Source organism: Papio anubis, chromosome 6 (assembly GCF_008728515.1).
Source record: "Papio anubis isolate 15944 chromosome 6, Panubis1.0, whole genome shotgun sequence".
Lineage (NCBI taxonomy): Eukaryota > Metazoa > Chordata > Mammalia > Primates > Cercopithecidae > Papio > Papio anubis.
In genome coordinates, this window is record NC_044981.1 from 85622037 (window position 1) to 85629756 (window position 7720).

A 7720-nucleotide genomic window follows, 5' to 3' on the forward strand; every position below is an offset into this window, starting at 1 on the left:
TTCTCGATGGCAGACCTGAATTCACTAGTTGGTTCTTTTATATAACAGTGAGATATAAATTAAAACAGTGTACAAAAATTAACTTAAAGATTTTTCAAGGAAGTCTTTTCTGTTTTCCAACCAAGAAAATATTAGATCAAAATAACTGTTAACTATGCTGTTTTTTTCAGTTTCTGCTGCTGAAGTTACTTCTTGTATTTCAAAAGTCTGCATAGTTAAGAGCCAGCTCCCCATTCTGCCCCATCTTGAGAAAGGTGGACTCAAAGGCTGTCATTCTGTGGACATAAACTTGCAATTGTTTCCTAGTTAGGGAAGGTGTCCTAACTCCCTTTTTATAAACTAGAATAATTGGCAAAGATGGAATGCAACTGTAACTTGTTCTTTTGTTTTTAGGGACACCAAGAAATGGGCTTTTCTCTTCTCTAATAATATAAACATTATAAAGAAGCCAGCATACACCACTTTTCTGAATCAAGAGTAAACTTGAAAATTACATGCTTTGTAATTTCCCTTCAGCCATCTGCCACTGCTCATGAGCCCTCATATAGCTTTATCTTGGGTCACTTCTCTTTCCACACAAAGTGGATGCTGATGTGCATTATCTGAATCTATTCATCAGAGAGATTTCCCCTCACCACTCTTCCTGAGACTCTTTGAGTTGGGCTGCTGTATGGAAACATTCCATTTTCAACTTGTAACAACTTATAAAGCCACTCCATCCATGAACCAAGCTTTTGTGCCCTCTGGATTCTCTTGAGCCTGATCCCGAATATACCATTTTCATTTTATAATAGCTTCTTCAAGACCCATGCAGTTTAGGCCTTTTTGAGTCTGGCATTGTCTAGCTTCCACCAGGGCCTAGAAGCATGTCAGGAACTGCTTTTCAGATGGTCTATGGTTCTCTGCTGTAGAGTGCAGGGTCTTGCACCAGAACCCTAAATGTCTTCTATTAGCACTTGTGACAGGCTCCACAGATTGTCTTCCTCCACCACAGACACCCCTAAGTGCTGAGAGATCTTTTCGGTCATGTGGCCAAAGTGGCAAGGCTGCTCGTGCTGAAGCCTGGGCCTGCTACAGAGCCCTGCTACAGGCACTTTCAGTCTTGTTATTAAAGCTAGCAGCCTTTCATGTCACCTAACAGCACCTTCAGACTCTGTTTTGACAGGGAGCAGGAAAATTAACATAGCCCTGGACAAAACTATAAATCTATATTTTTGTCTGTCCCATGCAAATGCAAACTGCCTCTGATCCTCCTTCATGGCAGACCAGTGACCTCATACCACGTCCTGAAGCTGTGTTCATCTGCTCTAGCAAAGATACCACATCTGGTACAGAAGCTGCAGCTGGGGCTCCTACTTGGTTAAGTTATAGCAGTTAACCATTAAGGACCTTCATCCATTCAATTTGTATGGGGGAGAATCTATTGAATTAAAAGGGGATATATAACAAAGACCAGCACTCTTGAGTCCTCCAAGTCTTTGAGGGTGACAATAATCTCTGCCACTCCCTCCAGGGCTGATACTGTTTAGATTTTCTGTCTTGGCCAGAAGATAGTTTCAGGGGCATCTACTTGGCTTTTCCTACTTCAAGTTCTTATGTTATAGGTCAAAAAAACAAATGTGAGCTTTCTGCAACTCCTAAGTATGCCTACTCCAAATATGCATTTAGCAACCAAGGAAACGACCATGAGATGGGTCTGTGCATGTGTGAAACCTGCTGGGAGATGGCACTAGGTGAGAACTCCATTGACTATCTAACCACCATTTACCACTACTCCAATGGGAGGGCCATGGTGGTACTTTGAGTAGTTCCCTTCCCCTAATATATGTTTATCTGAGCAAGTAGTCATAGGATGTCTTGGGAAAGACTGGGAGAATCAATACAGTATATTCTTGCCATGGTGGTGCAGAGCCCAACTTCTTGGAGACTCAGCTTCTCCTTTAGTCAGTGGGTTCTGGTTAGAGAATCAGTTCTGGCCTGGGCACTGAGCAGGAGATAGTGTTTCTCCATTGGGCTTGCTGACCCCAGGCTTCTGCTCCTCTATTCTTTTTTTTTTTGAAGGAAAATTTGTATTTTAATTATTTTTATGTATAGGAAACTCAACAGTGTACTTTTCTTTTTTTTTTTTTTTTGGAGACAGAGTCTTGCTCTGTCGCCCAGGCTGGAGTGCAGTGGCCGGATCTCGGCTCACTGCAAGCTCCGCCTCCTGGGTTCACACCATTCTCCTGCCTCAGCTTCCCGAGTAGCTGGGACTACAGGCGCCTACCACCTCGCCCAGCTAGTTTTTTTGTATTTTTGTAGTAGAGACGGGGTTTCACTGTGTTAGCCAGGATGGTCTCGATCTCCTGACCTCGTGATCCGCCCGTCTCGGCCTCCCAAAGTGCTGGGATTACAGGCTTGAGTCACCGCGCCCGGCCAACAGTGTACACTTAACCCAGTTTAGTGGCAAGTTCTTTAGCCTTTGCATTTTCGAGCTTGGCGATACGAGCCAAAGACTTGGGACCCAGGACATTGCCGCCCCAGTGACGGCGGATCTCATCGTATCTGTCGTTGTAATTGGTCCTGATAGCTTCCACCAGCTTAGCCGAAGCGCCTTTGTCTTCCTAGTTCACGTGTGTGAAGGCAACAGTGGTGCAGGTCTTCCTGTGGACTAGACGTCCCAGTCTTGCCTTCCCCTTGATAATGCAGTAAGGGACCCCTATTTTACGACACAGGGCAGGCAAGAAGACAACCAGCTCGATGGGATCCACATCGTGTGCAATCACCACCAGCTGAGCTTTCTTGTTCTCCACGAAGGTGGTGATGGTGTTAACTCCTGCTCGAAGGACAGGTGGTCTCTTAGTGGGGACGTCCCCTTTGCCAGCAGCTTTCTTCTCGCCCGGGCCAACAGCCTCTGCTGCTTCTCTTGCTTTGTCTCTGGTCTGTACTTGTGGGCCAGCTTAAGCAGCTGAGTAGCTGTCTGGCGGTCCAGGGCCTGGGTGAACTGGTTAATAGCAGGAGGCACTTTCAGCTGCTTATAGAGGATGGCTCTCTGCCGCTGCAACCTGATATAGCAGGGCCGTTTCACAAAGCGGGTGAGGTCTCTTTTGGACTGGATGTCCTGTCCAATGCCAAAATTCTTAGGTCTTTTCTCAAACAGGGGATTCACCACTTTCTTGGCCTCCTGCTTTTTCATGACAGCAGGGGCCGGAGCCACCTTCTTTCCCTTGGCCTTCTTTCCTTTTGGCATCTTGGGCAGTGGGAGGAGAGAGCTCTGCTCCTCTATTCTTAATCTCTCTCTCTCATTCTTTTTTTTTTTTTTTTGAGATGGAGTCCTTCTCTTTGCTCAGTCGCCCAGGCTAGAGTGTGGTGGCAGGATCTTGGCTAACTGCAACCTCTGCCTCCTGGGTTCAAGTGATTCTCATGCCTCAGTCTCCCGAGTAGCTGGGACTACAGGCGTGCCACCATGCCTGGCTAATTTTTTTTTTTTTTTAATATTTTTGGTAGAGATGGGGTTTTACCATGTTTCCCAGACTAGTCTCGAACTCCTGGGCTCAAGTGATCCTCCTGCCTCGGCCTCCCATATTCTTGATCTCTTTTAAGTATACCTTTGTTAGTTGCCCATCTGTGTTGCCCTAAGAACACCACGTTCCTTGAGCTATCTTCATAGACCCCTGTGGATCTATGCTGCCATTGCATCCTTGCTGCCTGTTATTGAAGTGACGCCCATCTTATGTTTGATGGTTAGATGTTGCCATTTGGCCTTTGCTCCTCTGGGATACCACTGCTTCCAATGCTTTCAGGGAGCTGAGATATGAATTGGCATCTTCTGTTTTCCAGTGTCATCCACAAAGAACATGCATCTTGAGCTTTTCAATGATTTTGGTGTTCCCTCACCAGTGCACTCTTTCTCACCTTGGAAACTAGACTGTCCTCCAGGCGGGACTGACCCCATAGTGGTCAGCTAGTAAGATTAGACCCATTCTACATGTCTTCTTCTCTGAGCCTTTTGATCACTTTCTCCACAGTTTGCCACTACAGTAATCACATCTCAACTTTATTGAATGTAAGCTATCACTTTTTCTAAGATTTTAAGAGGAATCTAAGCAGAGTATTTGAACTGTCACCTAGGGCCCTTGGGAGGATGTTAAATTTTGTTAAAGGTTATGGCAGAGTGTCCTTATATCAGTAAACTCCCCCTTATTTAACTTTAGGTTTCACTCACCTTGATCTGGTACCCAGAGAATCCTCTCCTTGCATGTCCTCCTCACTCTTGCCAAACCACCCCCATTCCTGTTTTACTTGTTAGCCAGATCCTACAGCAATCTTGACATCATCTCTCTCCTCCCTTAGCAGGCCCTCCTCCCCCATTTTGGTTATGCTGAGATTTGATCCTAAGTATGAAGGTGGTGGCCATGGAAACAGCAGATCTTGGAGGTCAAGCTCCTGCTTCATTTGATGCCTCTAAATAGTTTTCAGGAAAGTAGTGAGGGGGGACTTTTTTTGTAAGCTCCAGAAGTTTCAGAAGAAACTGGAGATCTAAGGCTCTCTTTTGAATCTACCCAAATATCTCATCCCAGCTCTCAGGATTCCTCTCATTCCCCATGGGGACCCTGACTTTGACATAGGAGACTGGCCTAGGCTGAGAATTCAGTCTTCTCTGAAGTTCTGCCATTCATCTGATTAAGCCTTGTGCTCATCTTTTGGTTGTCCTCTGCCCTCTGGCTGCAGATTAGAGTCTCTTTAAAACCTGTTAAGAAGCTCCCTGTCCCCTAATTCTCACACTTTGCTTTCAGCCCTTGGTTAATAAATCTGAGTCTGTCATTTTCTTTCATCCTTCAATCAGTGGTACTTAGCAACAGCCACTAAATTCCGCAGTCCTTATAATAATCACTTCCCTCATCTCTCCCAATGCCTGGGACATTACACCAGCTAGTGTGTCTGTGACCGCCCCTATTCATCCCATCCTAGTTCATTGTCGGGGAAAGTGTTAGCTGATTGCTTTCCATATTACCCTTAAAATCTATTTAAGCATTATAATCATATTTACTGTATAGACCTTTTCTGATTGTTCTATTATCTCAGTTCCTGGGTCTGCATGCCCTGCTCTTCCTCACAGCAGTTTATTTCCTTCCGTAAGTGTAATACTTTACTGTGAACTCAGCTGTGATCGAGTTTTCTGTGGAAGCCTCATTTGAGCTATGTTTCCTTTATGTCTTCCTCTGCAGAGAATCTAGGATTCTTGTCTGTTCTGGACCAGTTTTGTTAAATCCTATATCGTGCTGGTATCACAGATTCAGATACCACAGACAAAGGCTCAGGTTTAGTGACAATTCACAGGTGATTCTCTTTGCCCAGTGCCCAGGAGATGCACTCTTGGGCTTGCGGGAGGAGCTGGCCAGGGTCCTACCTCACAGATGGCAAAAAATAATGCTGTTCCCATGCCTCGCCTCCGAATAGCTGAAGCCTCAATTCTTCTGTTCCTCTAAAGACATTAAAATATTAGCCTCAAGCCCCGAAGGCCCACGCCTGGGTCTGTTGGCTGTGTGGTCCCCAACACTTCTATTCTTGCCATTTTAGGTTTTGGTGCCTGCTTCTTTCCCAGCTCCTGGAAATTTTCCTTTCTTTAGTTTGAGCTCAACTCTAGTCAGTAAATCAGTTTGCTTTATTTTATCCTACAATTTTAGGTGTTTTTAGTGGGAAAGTGGCCTGAACTTGTCAGCTCCATCTACCACATTTACTGGAAATTATACCAATTTATTTTCAGAAAGCATGCTAGTTAGTCCACGGCAGTCAGAGAGGATTTTATGGAAAAATTCAACAGATGATAACTTCAGGTATTATAGCCATAAATGCAGGAAAGTTTTTCTCTAAGCTTGGAATGGGATTTCCATTACTCTGCACTCAATATGTGAACATTATATTTTCCTTTATAGTGGATGAAGGAACCACCGTTTCTAATGGAAACAGTTGGTGTTTATATATTTCTTATTCCTAAAGGTCACAGGATCATTAATGTGACAACATCATCTTGCTAGAAGTGACTGTTCAAGCAACAGTAATATGTTGAGCCATTGCCTGGTGATGAGGGGAAACTTCAAAGTGATAAAATACAGAAAATGAATATATAAATAGAAGTAGTTGAAAATTTCCAGATAATCTTGATAAATGGAGCAAGGGAAAAAATAGGTGCATTTCACTTAGATTTCAGAGAGAGGATTTTTGGGTTGCATTTGAGTATTCAACTTAAATCTGCCTCCAGGCACTAGAAAATGGTGGAGCTGACATCTACACAGCAGATCACAATGGATTTCACTACCCTGACAGCAAGACAGAGGTCATATATATATGTAATATATATTTTTTCTTTTCTGTCAGAGATATTCCCAGCGCATAAGGCAAGTGAAGGCACATTTTCACTCATCTGTTGGCAGATATGTCTACAGTTGCCATCCTTTCCAGCCTGCTTCCTGCACATGGCATAATTAAAGGGTCCATGAGCTAAAAGGCTGGACCACAATATGCCTAGAGGGGTCCAGAGAGACAGTGTAAGTCAGCAATGCTTAAAAACAGGAAGAAAAAAACTGTCATGCAAAGACACACTGAGAGCAGAGCTGTGGCCAAAATGATCGCATGTGAGGCAGGAGCTGAGGGCGGGCATCCAAGAGAACTGTATTTGATCTTCATTTTAAAATATCAGATGTGTAGTGTTAGGGTTGAGGAGCTAAAAATAGGCAGCACTCCATATAACCCACTCCCTCCAATTTCTTATAATTAATTCTCAAACAGCTTATATTTCCCTACCGTCATGCATTAAGAGGTACATTAAGGACAGTATTTGAAAATGTCCCAGAAATAAAATACAATTTTTAAGTCATAGGCTTATATGAATAATATTGATATCTATTTTATTTTATTTTTCTTTTTGAGATAGAGTTTTGCTCTTGTTGCCCAGGTCAGAGTGTAATGGTGCCATCTCAGCTCGCTACAACCTCCGCCTCCAGGGTTCAAACGATTCTCCTGCCTCAGCCTCCCGAGTAGCTGGGATTACAGGCATGCGCCACCACATCTGGCTAATTTTGTATTTTTCAGTAAAGATGGGGTTTCTCCATGTTGGTCAGGCTGGTCTCGAACTCCTGACCTCAGGTGATCCACCCACCTCGGCCTCCCAAAGTGCTGCGATTACATATGTCAAAGAATATTTGTCGTGTCATGCTTTCAAAAAGTATTTATGTTTTTAATTTTTTTCTATTTTTTCATCTTTTTAAATTTATGCTTTCTCAGGTTGAATAAAAAAGTATTTAGATATGATATTCCAGATACCTCTATCATGGGACATCACTAATTGTAAGTAAAACACAATGAACATTTATTCGAAGGCTGTGTATATTTTGTTTGGTTTTATACACAGCATGTAAATCATGATTACGTGTGTTTAATATTTTGGCAGGAAAACTGCATATAGAGGAAAGCAATAAAAACTATGCGTCACTTCATTTGTGTATACGTATTTTTTTTAGTACTTTACTGCATTTCCTCCTTGTCACATTGGGTTGGTTTTAGTGGTTTGGTCTATTTTCTCTCATTCATTTTTTTTCTTTTCAAGTTCTCCTATATATGTTTATTTTCTCTATTTCCTGGGTTTCCCATGTGTATTATTTCCACTTCTTTTTGAGCAGTTTACTTACTTTGTTTCCTCCTAATTAAGCATTGTGTTCCCATCCAAGACCTATTAATATTA

At 43.0% G+C, this 7720-nt stretch overlaps 1 pseudogene across 1 annotated transcript; it reads right to left on the bottom strand.

Annotated features, from left to right (window-relative positions):
• Positions 1-2330: 2330 nt before the first annotated feature.
• Positions 2331-3286, bottom strand: LOC108585519 (annotated as a pseudogene). The gene has a single exon (XR_002521647.2). The product of XR_002521647.2 is annotated as a 60S ribosomal protein L7a pseudogene (transcript).
• Between the last annotated feature and the right edge of the window lie 4434 nt (positions 3287-7720).